Source organism: Hemitrygon akajei, unplaced genomic scaffold, assembly GCF_048418815.1.
Source record: "Hemitrygon akajei unplaced genomic scaffold, sHemAka1.3 Scf000080, whole genome shotgun sequence".
Taxonomy (NCBI): Eukaryota; Metazoa; Chordata; class Chondrichthyes; order Myliobatiformes; family Dasyatidae; genus Hemitrygon; species Hemitrygon akajei.
Genome location: NW_027331966.1, coordinates 1,087,524 through 1,103,900, shown reverse-complemented (window position 1 = coordinate 1,103,900; position 16,377 = coordinate 1,087,524). Strand labels below are relative to the sequence as shown.

Here is a 16,377-nt window from a genome sequence, read left to right as displayed (position 1 = left end):
TTCGAAGCAGCTTTTTCCACCCAGAAGGCTGAGCTGTTTGACTCGTGCCTGTATCCCAGCAACAGACTAAAGTGGGAACGTTTATACAGACTCCGTTATGTGTTTGGAATTTTACATGACTACAGGGATCTCTGGGAATGTGGGGATTCCTGACTTCCTCTGGCCATCCCATTAGTAATGCCACCTTTGTAAACAACTTTCTCACCACTCTACAGGTACCTCGAGCTTTGGCGATTATTAAATGTGCAGCCCACACCCGCATGTCTAACCTGGTCACTACAGGCAATGCTTTAGCAGATTAGACAGCGAAAACTGTGGCAAAATCCTCAGTAGTTGTAGTCCCCTCGGGTTCCCGTCAAACAACCTTCCGTGACTAAAGCAGAACGGGTTTGCCAGACATGCGGGAGTTACGTAATTTTCAGGGGGACACCTCTGAGGAGGAGTGCAAACAGGGCTTCTGATGGGGTGCCAGAAAGACCCCGACCCAGGTTTCTGGATCACCGCAGCGGGACAGGTTTGTGTTCCTACACAGCTTTTATCAATATTGTTTGATTATGTACATATTTGTACACACCTGGGCCCTGCACACCGGGTACGTCTCCCTTGACAGTTGGACCTTTCTCGTGTCTACAAGTTGATTTTATTTAATTGCCTAGAGTAGATTGCTATAGATACTGCTTAGTTATTATAGATGTGTTTAGTAGATGGATTGAAGCAATTCCATCTACCATCAATCCTGCTGACTGTTGTGAATGTATTATTACGGGATATAATTCCCAGGTACGGCCTGACAGAGATGCTGAGCTCTGACAATGGCCCACACTTTGTGGTGAAGGTAAACGAAGGGGTATGTAACAAACTAGCTATCCAGCAACAATTCCACTGTGTACACCACCCACGGGCCGCTGGCAGAGTGGAAACAGCCAACGGCATTCTGAAGAGTAAACTGGCCAGACTAACAGCGGAGACTGGACTCACTTGGTTGAAGGTCCGACCATTAGCCCGATTCCACATGAGGGCTACCCCACAGGGGAAAACAGGGCTGTCACCAGCTGAAATCATTTCTGGACAGCCCATGAGGACACCCTGGGAACAAAGTCTCAGGATTAAAGGCAAAGTGAATAAGAATAAGGAACCTTGGTTCTCGAGGGATATTGGAACTCTGATAAAGGAGAGAGATGTATGACATGTATAATGTCAGTTATAGGGAGCAGTTATAGGAAACAGGGAGCAAATAAGGTACTTGCAGAGTATAAAAAGAGTAAGAAAATACTTAAGAAAGAAATCAAGAGGGCTAAAAGAAGACATGAGGTTGCTTTGGCAGTCGGGGTGAAGGATAATCCTAAGAGCTTCTACAGGTATGTTAAGTGCAAAAGGATAGTAAGGGATAAAATTGGTCCTATTGAAGATCAGAGTGGTCGGCTATTTATGGAACCAAAAGAAATGGGGGAGATCCTAAATGTTTTTTTTGCACCTGTATTTACTAAGAAAACTGGTATGGAGTTAATGGAAATAAGGCAAACAATTCGTGAGGTTATGGAACCTTTTCAGATAGAAGAGGAGCTTGCTATCTTGAGGCAAGTCAGAGTAGATAAATCTCCAGGACCTGACAGGGTATTCCCTCGGACTTTGAAGGAGACCAGTGTTGAAATTGCAGGGGCCCTGGCAGATATATTTAAAATGTCGTTACCTACAGGACAGGTGCCAGAGGATTTGAGGATAGCTCATGTTGTTCTGTTGTATAAAAAAGGCTCTAAAAGTAATCCAGGAAATTATAGGCCGGTAAGTTTGACGTTGGTAGTGGGTAAATTATTGGAAGGAGTACCAAGAGATAGGATCTACAAGCGTTTAGATAGACGAGGACCTATTAGGCGAATCAACATGGCTTTGTGTGTGGTAGGTCATGTTTAACAAATCTATTAGAGGTTTTGAGGAGGTTACAAGGAAAGTGGATGAAGGCAAGGCAGTGGATGTTGTCTGTATGGACTTCAGTAAGGCCTTTGACAAAGTCCCACATCGGAGGTTAGTTAGGAAGATTCAGTCACTAGGTATACATGGTGAGGTAGTAAATTTGATTAGACATTGGCTCAATGGGAGAAGTCAGAGAGTGGTAGTGGAGGATTGCTTCTCTGAGTGGAGGCCTGTGACTAGTGGTGTGCCACAGGGATCAGTGCTGGGTCCATTGTTATTTACCGTCTATATCAATGATCTGGATGATAATTTAGTAAATTGGATCAGCAAATTTGCTGATGATGCAAGGATTGGAGGAGTAGTAGACAGTGAAGAAGGTTTTCAATGCTTGCAGAGGGATCTGGACCAGCTAGAAAAATGGGCTGAAAAATGGCAGATGCAGTTTAATACAGACATGTGTGAGGTATTGCACTTTGGAAGGAAAAAACAAGGTAGAACATACCGGCTAAATGGTAGGGCACTGAGGAGTGCACTACAACAGAAGGATCTAGGAATACTGATACAAAATTCCCTAAAACTGGCGTCACAGGTAGATAGGGTAGTAAAGAGAGCTTTTAGTACATTGGCCTTTATGAATCAAAGTATTGAGTGTAAGATTTGGAATGTTATGCTGAAGTTGTATAAGGCATTGGTGAGGCCGAATTTGGAGTATTGTATGCAGTTTTAGTCACCAAATTACAGGAAGGATATTAATAAGTTTAAAAGAGTGCAGAGAAGGTTTATGAGGATGTTGCCAGGACTTGAGAAACTGAGTTACAGAGAAAGGTTGAACAGGTTAGGACTTTATTCCCTGGAGCGTAGGAGAATGAGGGGAGACTAGATAGAGGTATATAAAAATATGATGGGTACAGATAGAGTGAATGCAAGCAGGCTTTATCCACTGAGGCTAGGGGTGAAAAAAAAAGAGGGTTTGGGTTAAGGGTGCAGGGCAAAAAGTTTAAAGGGAACATTGGGAGGGCTTCTTCACAACTGGTTCTGACAGAGGCATAACTGGTTCTTCTGGGCACATTCAGTCTCACTCCCAACCATTTCCTACCTTCCTTTGTACAGGTATGTAATGTTTAAAGGACCAGTGTTTGAGTAAATGAGACTCACCAAACTTTCTCCTGACTGAATCACCGGAATCTCCGAGTCAGATGGGTCCTCTACAGTTGATGCTCTCAATCCTCGGGCTGGTTCACTTGTTGCTGTTCCCTCGTCTTCAGTTGTGGTTTGCTTCCAGTTGCGGTTTTTCTTCCAATAAATCTCTCACCACAGGTCTAACTTTAACATGAAAGATAATGAAGCACATTAACTATAAAAAGGAGAACCAAACATTTCTGCTTAATGTTACTCTGAACAACACTCACTGACAGTTAAACATTGAAAGCAGATTTAATGATCTCTGTGAACAATCTTTTATTCTCCCTCACATGTCACAAAACGATATGGGATAAGAAGAAGCCATCATTCAATCATGGTAAGATATAAGACACAGGAACAGAATTAGGTGATTCGATCCATCTGGTCTGCCCCACCATTCAACAACAGCTGATTTTTATTCTAACTCCATATTCCTGCCTTTCTCCTGTAACCCTGAAGCTACTCAGCAATCATCAATATATTAATCTGTCATAAATATACCCAAATGGCATCCTCAACCAACCTCTGCGGCAAAAAATTCCACAGATCAGACATCTTTTGGCCAAAAAATATTTCTCATCTCAGTTTTAAAGAGAAGTATCTTTATTCTGAGACCGTGCTGTCAGATCACAGACTCTCTGTCTAATGAAAACATCCCCTCCCTTTCCAGTGTATCCAGGCTTTTCAGCATTTGGTCGGCTTACTTAACCATACATCCCTCCACCACCCCCACCATCCCTCTGAATTCCATTGGGCACAGGTCCAGAACCATCAAATGCTCCTCATACATAAAGCCGATCATTCCTGAGATTGTTCATGTAAACCTCGTTAGCAACAACTGTACTGAACACATTTCCAGCAATAACCGACAAAATGGTACCAGATAATTGACAGGGAAAAGTTGTGCTTTCTTTACTGATGTACTATCACAGAACGAGTCATTTCCATTTCCAGGTTAAATCAGGTCCATTTCAGGAAATACAAATCAGTCCAAGGTGAATGTAATAAAAAAGAAACTGGAATTACTAGAAACGCTCTGCAGGTAAGGAACAGCTGTGATATCTACAATTCAGGTTAATAACGTTTCATCAGAATGACTTCAAAAATTTTCAGATTTTAGTGCAGATCTCCAGCAACTTGAAATTCTGCTTGATTTCCACCGATTTTACTTGGATCAAAAACTGATATCCCAGGACCCAAACTCACAGAGTCGCACAGCTGAACCTGCCACTCACCGACTGAGCGTCTCTTGGACTCGAGTCCCGTGCTTAGTGACGTTTCCTAGGGCGACACCCATTGCTACTTGCCATCTATATCAATAATTTAGTTGAGGAAGTACAGGGTATGGGTAGAGAATTTGCAGCAAGTTCAAACAATTACTTTTTTTGAAAGACAGTCAGTATGAACACTCCCCTCTCTTTCCCTCTCCCCACTCAGAACTGACCAAAAGCTACTTCAGAAGATGCAAGAGTAACCACTGCGAGGGAATGGGAGTGGTTTCAAAGGGCTGGGCTGCTGGAAGCACATTACCAGACCTGGACTGATTGCAACTGGGTCTGACAGAGGCATAACTGGTACTTCTGGGCAATTTCAGTCTCACTCCCAACTATTTCCTACCTTCCTTTGTACAGGTATGTAACGTCTATGTGTGTTATGTGGTAACCACTTGTGAGAAGGGATATTCTGTGGAAATCACGGTCGGTAATACTTTGTGTGTTGGATCTGGATTGGGAGTACCTTGCGGAATCTACCTGTGTGTTAACCCTTGCCTGGGTGGTAGTTCCTTCTGAAGACAGTACTCCTGTGATAAGCTGTTTCTGGTGATAATTCGTATGTGGATTTAGAACAACGACGGATAAGACCTATGGCGACTGTTATCCTGTTTTACCACTGTGGAATTTGTGGAATTTAACGTAATTGCTTTCTCTCGACATTCACCTTGGATTACAAATATCTCTCTCTTGTCATTGATTCCGTGGATGAACTGAACTTTCATACTTTACCATCTCAAGACTTTAAGCTTGGTATTCCCTGAGCTGAGTGGTTTGGGAGTTATATTTACACATATGTGCACTCATAACACTTTTAGCTTTTGATTATTCTGCTTAATTTGTTATATTATAAGTAGATATGAATAAAGAAAGTGGTTTTAACATCAAAAAAGGTAAAAGGGTTAACATTTCGTTAAAAAAAAAGCAGCCTGTTTTTCTGAAAGAAACTGCTGATGATCAACCAATGTGCTCAGCCGTGCTGAGCCATATTTCTTCTTCAGGGTAGCTAGCTAGGGTTTCAGGATGCTTATCTCCTTGTGTAGAGATAGGACAGCTTCTGTCTGTTCTGTGTGTGCAAGCCATTATGACTATTTTGTAATTTGTCTTTAGGGGCTCCAGCCTGTCATGTAGTAAATAACTTTGGCTCCAGCATGTCTTGTGTGGGGAGTATCTGGACGGATATATCTGCGGTGAAGGGGAATTGTTAGTCAGTCAGTGGATTGGGCGGGAACAGTCATTGACTGTTCCTGTTTGAGTGACTAACTGAGTAAGCCCCGGGTGCTTGGAATAAAGAGTTTGTACTTATACAGTCTCTGAGAGACTTTATCCGGATTCGACTTCCACAGAATGGGAGTGGTTTTAAAGGACTGGGCTGCTGGAAGCTCATTACCAGACCAGGAGTGATTGCAACTGGGTCTGACAGAGGCATAACTGGTACTTCTGGGCACATTCAGTCTCACTCCAACTATTTCCTACCTTCCTTTGTACAGGTATGTAATGTTTAAAGGACCAGTGTTTGAGTAAATGAGACTCACCAAACTTTCTCCTGACTGAATCACTGGAATATCCGAGTCAGATGGGTTCTCTCCAGTTGATGCTCTCAGTCCTCGGGCTGGTTCACTTGTTGCTGTTCCCTCATCTTCAGTCGTGGTTTGCTTCCAGTTGCGGTTGTTCTTCCAATAAATCTCCCACCACAGGTCTAACTTTAACATGAAAGATAATGAAGCACATTAACAATAAAAAGCAGAACCAAACATTTCTGCATAATGTTACTAAGAACAAAACTCACTGAAATTTAAACATTGAAGGCAATACAGTAAGGATCTCAGTGAACAATCGTTTATTGTCCCTCACATGACACAAAACGATATGGGATCAGAAGGAGCCATCATTCAGTCATGGTAAGAAATAAGGAACAGAATTAAGGCCAACAGAATTGGCCGCCTCAGCCAAACTCTGCGGCAACAAATTCCACACTTCAGACACCTTTTGGCAAAAAAAATTTCTCAAATGAATTTTAACGGGAAGCATCTTTATTCTGAGACTGTGCTGTCAGATCACAGACTCTCTGTCTAATGGAAACATCCTCTCCATGTCCACTGTATCCAGGCTTTTCACTATTCGGTAGGTTTACTTAACCATACATCGCCTCCACAAACCTCACCGTCCCTCTGAACTCCATTGAGCACAGGTCCAGAACCATCAAATGCTCCTCATACATAAAGCCGATCATTCCTGAGATTATTCATGTGAACCTCATTAGCAACAACTGTACTGAACACATTTCCAGGAATAACAGACAAACTGGTACCAGGATAATTGACAGGGAAAAGTTGTGCTTCCTTTACTGATGTACTATCACAGAATGAGTCATTTCCATTTCCACGTTAAATCAGGTCCATTTCAGGAAATATAAACCAGTCCAGGGCGAATGTAATAAAAAGAAGCTGGAATTACCAGAAACGGTCAGCAGGTAAGGAAGAGCTGCGGGGAGGGGAACAAACTTTACATATCAGGTTAATGACGTTTTGTCAGAATAACTTCAAACATTTACAGTTTTTAGTGCAGATCTCCAGCAATTTGAGATTCTGCTTGATTTCCACCGAGTGACAGACTGGTGACAGTGAGGGGTGGGGGAATTTCCAAACACAGTTTGAACACCAGACTCACGGGTCTATTCCTACTGTTGTAAACACGAAAAAGCCGGTCCGGAGACGTCAGAACACACCACAGCTACTGAATTAATGGTGCATACTACTGTATAAAAGATTCAAAAATGACAAAAGTTAGAAGAAACAAAAAGAACTTTGCCATATATACTTTGACCCTCACCAAATTTTTATCAACACCCCATAGAAAGTTTCCCATCCAGACACTTCACGCTTTGCATGGTAACTGCTCCGCCCGTGACTGTGAGGAACGGCAGAGACCTTTGGATACAGATCGGCACATCACAGAAACCATCTTCCCCCCCGAGACTTCACGGTCCCTCGGTAAAGCAGGCAGTGAAATCAAAGATCCCCACAACCTGGGACGTTCTCCTTTCTCACCCACCCCAGTCCGGGAGAAGACACAACAGCCATAAAGCTCCAGGACAAATGTGAGGAGCCTCAGGAAGCGAGGCGAGTTAGGAAAGTTAATGGGACTCAGTGGGCAAAATCACACCACGTGATCTTGCGTCACAAAGCGGAGGGCGGGGCAGATCTGCGGCACACAGTCTCACGTGACCTGTTGGCGGGACTTCCATTTCAATTCTGCGGAAACAGACAGCCTGGGCTCCTGGTTTGGATCGTTCAAAGCAGATTAAGTGAAGTCGACACATTTCTGACGAGCCCAGATAATTGGAAAATAAATGAGTAACTGCCCCACAGTTCGGGGCTCACGGCCAACATCGGATCTCCCCGCTCGGGATCGGTCTCAATACTCACCGATGGGAAAGTGATATCTTCGGCCCGCAGACAGTGATCCCGACGGAAGAGACGAAAGTCTTTCCCGAAACACACAGCCCACCCACTTCAGCTCTGAGCCGAGAGGATAACACCGTCCACCCGGAGACTGTGAGCATGCGCGAAGAGATTCCGGAGGCGGGGCCTCCGAAACAGACGCGCAGGTGCTGCCCATCTGCGGTTAAATGGGAGGGGCAAACGGGATCACGTGTCAGGATTGGTGACCCATCCCCCCCCAGGCAGAGACTCCAGCGACTCAGTAGTCTGTGGAAAGAGGCAAACCTGCCGCTCACATCTCCTCTCACCTTAAATGTATTAGACATTTCAACCCCCAGGAAAAATATATCGTCTGTCCACTCTATCTATTCCTCTCGTAATTTTATAAACGTCCATCCAGTCTCACCCCAGCCTGCGCCGCTCTGGAGAAAACAACACAAGTTTGTCCAGCCTCTCGTTATAGCTCATGCCCTCTAATCCAGGCAGTGTCCTGGTAAACCTCTTCTGCGCCCTCTCCAAAGCCCCGACATCCTTCCGAGAATGGGGGCGACCAGAACTGTATGAAACACTCCAGATGTGGTCTAACTAGTTTTATAAAACTGTTACGAACTGTGACGTTTTAGAAACGAACCAGCAGCAATAGAGTTCACACTGGAGTCTGGTTTTGATGTTAAAACCACTCTCTTTATTAGTATCTACTTATAATATAGTAACTTAACGAAATAAAGGGAAGTTAACAGCGTTAAGTGTATATATGTGTAAATATAACTCCCAGACTATCGAACCCGAGGGAACAAAGCTTAGAGTCCTGACATGATAAAGTAGGAAAGATAGATAGATAGATAGATACTTTATTCATCCCCATGGGGAAATTCAACTTTTTTTTCCAATGTCCCATACACTTGTTGTAGCAAAACTAATAACATAGAATACTTAACTCAGTAAAAAAAATATGATATGCATCTAAATCACTATCTCAAAAAGCATTAATAATAGCTTTTAAAAAGTTCTTAAGTCCTGGCGGTTGAATTGTAAAGCCTAATGGCATTGGGGAGTATTGACCTCTTCATCCTTTCTGAGGAGCATTGCATCGATAGTAACCTGTCGCTGAAACTGCTTCTCTGTCTCTGGATGGTGCTATGTAGAGGATGTTCAGAGTTTTCCATAATTGACCGTAGCCTACTCAGCGCCCTTCGCTCAGCTACCGATGTCATACTCTCCAGTACTTTGCCCACGACAGAGCCCGCCTTCCTTACCAGCTTATTAAGACGTGAGGCGTCCCTCTTCTTAATGCTTCCTCCCCAACACACCACCACAAAGAAGAGGGCGCTCTCCACAACTGACCTATAGAACATCTTCAGCATCTCACTACAGACATTGAATGACGCCAACCTTCTTAGGAAGTACAGTCGACTCTGTGCCTTCCTGCACAAGGCATCTGTGTTGGCAGTCCAGTCTAGCTTCTCGTCTAACTGTACTCCCAGATACTTGTAGGTCTTAACCTGCTCCACACTCTCCATTAATGATCACTGGCTCCATAGTTCAGTAATACACGGAATAAATGATGGGAGAGAGATACTTGTGCCCAGGGTGAAACGTAGAGAAAAGGCCGTTACTTCAAAATAACCGTCGACGAAGTTCTTATCCGTTGAATCCGTCCACATACGAGTTATCAGCGAAAGTGACCTGTCACAGGAATACCGTCTTCCAGGGGTTACCACACAACATACCCAGGCAAGGGTTAACACAAGATATTCCAAAACTCACTCCTATGGATTATACGAAGTGACAGCCACACACATTCGTTGTGGTTCCGTGTACCGATGATCAACCCACTGTTGTGGGCATAGGAGAATTCCAAGCCTCAGCTGCGACTAACTGAAGCTATCAGCTTTTCCAGTCTCTCTCTCTCTCTCTTTAGACTGACCGACTGCCTGTCTGCAGATCGCTCTCTCTCTCTTATGGTTCAGTCCACAGTCAGCGCTGTCAGCCTGTGACTGACGTCATAGTCCCGCCTCCTTGGAGTCTGAGATTCCTCTGATCATCGACACTGTTCAGGGTTTTTCATTTAACAGTGTACTGTCTCATGCATTCGACCTACAGAGCTGTCAAGATGATCATCACTAATCAAATCTCACTGAGATTTCTCAGGTCCTGTTGAATTTATTGCCAAGTGCACAAGCACGGGAAGGTACAGGTACAGAGAAACACTGACTTATGGCAACATCACAGGCAAGTACATTCAGATAACACACGGAACACAAATTATACGATTCTCTGTCAGTAACAATCTGCAAATATGTTTTAAGTCATTAACGATATATAAAATACATTGTGTCATGATCAATATTAAAATGTGCATTTTGTATCAATAACAGACTTGGAAATGTTGAATTTGGTCCCTGTCTCCATTCCTCCTGTAATCCACAACCAGCTCCTTTGTTTTTGTCACAATGCGGGAGAGGTTGTTTTCTTGACACCACTGTGTCGGGGTGATGACTTCTTCTCTGTCGGCTGCCTCGTTATTATTTGAGATTAGGCCAGTCAGTGTAGTGTCGTCAGTAAACTTAATTAGCAGATTGGAGCTGTGGGTGGCGACACGTCATGGGAATACAGAGAGTAAAGTAGGGGGCAATAAGACAGCCCTGTGGGGTATGTGTGCTGAGGGTCAGAGAGAGAGAGAGGGGTGAGTGAGCCCACACTTAGCACCTGCCGGCACTTCCCCTGCCTCGGAAAAGCAGGCCATGTACTCAAAGATCCTCACAACCTGGACATTCTCGCTCCAAACCCGCTCCCCCATCGGGGAAGAGATACAAAAGCCTTAAAGCGCGAACCACCCCGCTCAAGGACGGTTTCCTGTCTGTGGTTAGAAGCCAAATGAATGATAAAATGGACTCGACCTCACAATGTAACTCGACGTGACCCTGCACCATATGTCTATCTGCACTGCACTTTCTCTGCAGCTATAATGCTTTGTTACATTTCTGTTTTGTCATTTTCATTTTCCATTTTTAGAATCTTTTTTACTAGTACATAATCTTCTACAGCTATAGAATGAAACAAGACTTCAATAGATTAATATGTATAAAATTAATAAAGCTGAAGAAAAAAACTAATCGTAAAATATAAAAATGGAAAATATATATAGGAAAAAGAAGGAAAAAAAGAACCCCATCTAACTCGGGGGGAATCAACCCCCCGGAGCAATACGTTTAACCATCATCTAAATATAAAAATTAAATCATCAATCGCCATTTCACATTTATGAAAAAATAAAATTGGAAGGAAACCATATAGCATTATTCAAATTAAATGATAATATTTGGCAAAGAACCCCATCTTCTCTCAAAATCGAATCGAGGATCAAAAGTTCTACTTCTACTTTTTTTCAAACTAAGACATAATATTCCTTGAGAAAGCCATTCAATTAATTTAGGGGAAGAAATATCTTTGTATTTTAATAAAATAGCCCTTCTTGTCAGTAGTGTAACAAATGCAAATTACATGTTGATCTGAAGATGAAATACCCTGAATATGATGCGTAACTATTCCAAATAGAACAGTCAACCTATTAGGTTGTAAATTAATTTTCAGAGCTTTAGAACTTGTTGAAAATAAAGATTTCCAAAACGATTTTAATAATGAACATGACCAGAACATATATGACAAAGTAGCTACTTCAGTTTTATATATATCACAGCACTTGTCTATACTAGGAAATATTTTAGATAGTCTCTCCTTTGTTAAATAATAACGGTGAACAATTTTAAATTGAATTAAACAATGGTTGACACATATAGAAGAAGAATTTCCGTGTTTCAAAACTCGAAGCCAATCTTCATTAACAGAGGTCATAGTAAGTTCTCTCTCCCAATCTTGTTTAATCTTTAGTGATAGGTTCTCTTTTTGTAACAAAAATAAATTATAAATTCTGCTAATGGAAACTTTCTCTAAGGGATTCAATTTCAAAATGGTATCTAACAAATCAGATTCTTGTAAATATGGAAACTTGGGTAAGCATTGTTGTAAAAAATGTCGAACCTGAACATATTGCAAAAAATGTATATGAGCGAGAGAAAATTTGTTAATTAACTCTTCAAAGGTCATCAATCGACCATCACAAAATAAATCTGTAAAAGAATGGATCCCTTTATTTTTCCACAGGAGAAAAATGGGGTCAGTTGTTGAAGGTTTAAATGAAAAGTTTCGATATAAAAAACTAGACAACTAAATTGTTTCAAATTTTAAAAAAATTATGAAACTGAACCCAAATCGGTAGGGATTGTTTAATAAACGGGTAAAGATATAAATTTGAAATTTTAGAGAGCTGTAAAGGTAATGGAGCTCCTAATATTGAAGTTAAATGAAATTGTTTAATAGCTTTTAATTCCAAATCAACCCATAAGCCAATATAAACAAAAACATAATTGTCTAACATTCACAGCCCAATAATACAGTCTTAAATTAGGAAGTGCAAGCCCACCATCTTTTTTTAGATTTTTGTAAATGATACTTATTAATTCGTGGTCTCTTATTGTTCCAAATAAAGGAAGAGATAAGAGAGTCAATTTGATCGAAAATTTTTTTACTTAAAAACATAGGTATACCAAACAAGGCAGTAAGGGGAATTGGGTCAAATTGGACCCTAAAAAGTTGTGAAAAGGTATGGAATACTTCCCGCCAAAACTTTTCAATTGTAGGGCAAAACCAAAACATATGAATTAAAGAGGCATCAGCAGAGTTGCATTTATTACAAAGTGGAGAAACATTCGGGTAAAAACTGGAGAGCTTCTGTTTAGAAATGTAAGCTCTATGAACCACTTTAAATTGTAGAGGAGAATGACGAGCACAAAAAGATGATTTATTAACCCGTTTAAGAATTTTATTCCATCTATCATCAGAAATCTGACAATTTAGGTCATCCTCCCAAGCTTTTTTTATTTTATCTAAAAAGTCTTGTCTAGAATCAATCAACAAGTTATAGATACCGGTAATAGAACCTTCAACAAAAGGTTTTAAATTTAAAAGATCGTCCAGTAAATTTTTATCAGGACCTATCGGAAAAGTAGCTCATTGGAAACGTAGAAAATCTCTAATTTGAAGATATCTGTAAAAATGTGATTTTGGGAGTGCAAATTTATTTGACAATTGGTCAAATGACCAATTACTGCCTTGCCCCTTACTGCTTTGTTTGGTATTATTGCAAACGAAGATATAACTTTAAATAATCCTAACCTACAGGTTTTAGTTTTTCCCTCTCCTTTAGCAAGGAGAGCAATCTTGCTTAAATGGAAGGAGTCTACCCTCCTACACATCTTCAATGGCTACGTGATAATATGTCGTATTTAAATTTAGAAAAGATCCGCAGCTCAGTCTTAAATTCGAAACAATCTTTTTATGATATTTGGGGTCCTTTCCTAAATTACTTTTCCAATTTATAAAGTTTAACAGTACACAGAATTTTATGTATATTTTTTTCTTCACTTTTTAAGTGAATATGTTTTTTTTTTCTAATTATCCATTGTCGTCCATCAACTTTTTCCTTTGGTAGTTGGTAGGGGGTTGACTTTTTTTATATATAAAAAAATTATTTTATGATGTATGACCTATCTTTAAATTTTTGACTACAGAGTGGTATACCTTTATGTGTTATGGTATAACATTTTGATCAATTTTATTACAATATATGAATGTGTTGCACTCTGTAAATCTTTTTTTTCTTCTGAATAAAAATATTGTAAAAAGAAAGAAAAAGATAGGTATATTTTAGAAAATATATAAAAATTTAAGTAAAATTATCATTTTCACAGCATGAATACGACCTATTAAAGAAAGAGTAAGTGGATTCCATCTAGAAATTAGTTGTTTCATGGAGTCGATTAAAGGAACTACATTCGTTTTATAGAGATCTTTATATTTTTTAGTAATTACAATACCTAAATATCTAAATGTATTAACACTTCTAAAAGGAATATCATTATATATACTAACATGGACCTTTAATGGAAACAATTCACTTTTATTCAAGTTAAGTTTATATCCTGAAAATTCACCAAAATCTTTAAGTGCTTCCAAAAGATTAGAAATTGATTCCTCAAGATTTGAAATAAAAACCAAAAGATCATCTGCATAAAGAGAAATCTTATGTATGGTTCCATTCACAGAGATACCAAGAATATTTTTACCTTCACTTAGTGTTATAGCAAAAGTCTCCAATACAAGATTAAATAATAAAGGGCTTAATGGACATCACCTTCTAGTGCCACGAGAAAGTGAGAAAAAAAGAAGAGCTGCAGTTATTAGTAATGACAAGCTCAAGGACGGCTTCCTGTCTGTGTTTATAAGCCAAATGAATGATAAAATGGTCTCGGCCTCACAATGTAACTCGACGTGACCCTGCACCATTTGTCTATCTGCACTGCACTTTCTCTGCAGCCATAATGCTTTGTTACAATTGTTGTTCTGTCGTATATCAGCTCAATGTACTGTTGCAATGTATCGATCTGTGTGGATGGTACATCAATCAAGATTTTCACTGTAGCTCAGTACATGATGATAATAAACAAATTCCCCACTTTAATTGTGTGGAAATATTAGACAGACTGAGCTTCTGCTCTGGAACCACAGAAGGAAACTGAATTGTTGTCATTTCTGTGGGATGCACATAAATAGAAAAGGCTTCAATCTCGCTTTCCGATCTGCGGGAACTGGGATCAGGTGACCGGTGGTGGGTCTCCCATATTAATATCAGAATCAGGTTTAATAGCACCGGCATATGACATGAAATTCGTTGTCTCTGCGGCAGCAGTAGAACCTAATTCATAACAATAGATTTTAACAATTGTGATTTGAAATAAGAATATACATATTAAATAGTTAAATTATATAAATTGTACAAAAATAAAAATTAAAAAATGTAATAAACTATTTTATTTGTGTGGACTATTTGAACTGATTGTTGCCTTGGAAATTGTGGAGTGAAGCTTAACTAAACTGTACACATTTATGAGAAGCTCAGAGAAATAGAAAAGGCTAAATTCTCACATAAATGGGTCAGACTCCCAGAAACATCGGCTGCACTTCAGCAGGTAAAAACAGTGGAATGAAACATGCTGAAAATATTGCAGGAGAAACATATTGTCCACCACAACGACAGGACGTGACAGATATGGATCTCACTGCCTTGTCTGAACGGGGAAAGATGAAGCTACACGTTCACGTAGAGCAGAGACCCGCAGATGCTGCAGATCTGCGGAAAAACGTGAACAGGAAACGGGATCACGTGACGATGGAGGGTCTCCCACCCCCAGACAGATGTCCAGTTACCCACTACTCTGTGGAAAGAAGCAAACTTGCCGCTCACATCTCCTCTCACCTTAAATGTATAAGACATTTCAACCTCCAGGAAAAATATATCGTCTGTCCACTCTATCTATTCCTCTCGTAATCTTATAAACGTCCATCCAGTCTCTCCCCAGCCTGCGCCGCTCTGGAGAAAACAACACAAGTTTGTCCAGCCTCTCGTTATAGCTCATGCCCTCTAAACCAGGCAGTGTCCTGGTAAACCTCTTCTGCGCCCTCTCCAAAGCCCCGACATCCTTCCGAGATTGGGGGCGACCAGAACTGTATGAAACACTCCAGATATGGTCTAACTAGTTTTATAAAACTGTGTTACGAACTATAACGTTTTAGAAACCAACCAGCAGCAATAGAGTTCACACTGGAGTCTGGTTTTGATGTTAAAACCACTCTCTTTATTAGTATCTACTTATAATATAGTAACTTAACGAAATAAAGGGAAGTTAACAGCGTTAAGTGTATATATGTGTAAATATAACTCCCAGACTATCGAACCTGAGGGAACAAAGCTTAGAGCCCTGACATGATAAAGTAGGAAAGTTCAGTAATACACGGAATAAATGATGGTAGAGAGATATTTGTAATCCAGGGTGAAACGTAGAGAAAAGGCCGTTACTTCAAAATAATCGCCGTCGAAGTTCTTATCCGCTGAATCCGTCCACATACGAGTTCTCAGCGAAAGTGACCTGTCACAGGAATACCGTCTTCCAGGGGTACCACACAACATACCCAGGCAAGGGTTAACACAAGATATTCCAAAATCCAGTCCTATGGATTATACTGACAGCCACACACATTCGTTGTGGTTCCGTGTCCCGATGATCAACCCACTCTTGTGGGCATAGGAGATTTCCAAGCCTCAGCAGCGAGTAACTGAAGCGATCAGCTTTTCCAGTCTCTCTCTCTCTCTTTAGACCGGCCGACTGTCTGTCTGCAGATCGCTCTCTCTCTTATGGTTCAGTCCACAGTCAGCGCTGTCAGCCTGTGACTGACGTCATAGCCCCGCCTCCTCACGCCGGCGCTCTTAAAGAAACAGTCACAGTACGACCGCAGGCTCGTAACAGCTGCAACACAACTTCCCGACTTTTGAACTCAATGCTTCAACCAATAAAGACAAGCATGCCATTTGCCTTCTTAACCACCCGATCAATCTGTGCAGTCTCTTTCAGGGAGCGAAGAACCTGGAGTCTAAGATCCCTCTGATCATTAAC

The 16,377-nt window shown here is 40.9% G+C and overlaps 3 protein-coding genes across 5 annotated transcripts in view; 1 reads left to right on the top strand and 2 right to left on the bottom strand.

The window, feature by feature from the left end:
- LOC140722570 (uncharacterized) overlaps window positions 1-7,936 on the bottom strand; it is a 40,079-nt gene extending 32,143 nt beyond the window's left edge. Inside the window, exons 1-3 of one of the 3 annotated variants that reach the window (XM_073037276.1) lie at window positions 7,793-7,936; window positions 5,900-6,067; window positions 3,067-3,234 (exon numbers count right to left, since the gene is read on the bottom strand). The gene's annotated coding sequence lies outside the window, so the exon portion shown is untranslated. The remainder of the gene's footprint in view (window positions 1-3,066; window positions 3,235-5,899; window positions 6,068-7,792) is intronic. The other 2 variants (XM_073037278.1, XM_073037279.1) reach the window with 2 other exon arrangements.
- LOC140722568 (uncharacterized) overlaps window positions 1-16,377 on the bottom strand; it is a 424,481-nt gene that overhangs the window by 296,277 nt on the left and 111,827 nt on the right. The gene's annotated exons all lie outside the window — the stretch shown is intronic.
- LOC140722576 (uncharacterized) overlaps window positions 1-16,377 on the top strand; it is a 168,382-nt gene that overhangs the window by 77,362 nt on the left and 74,643 nt on the right. The window lies entirely within an intron of this gene.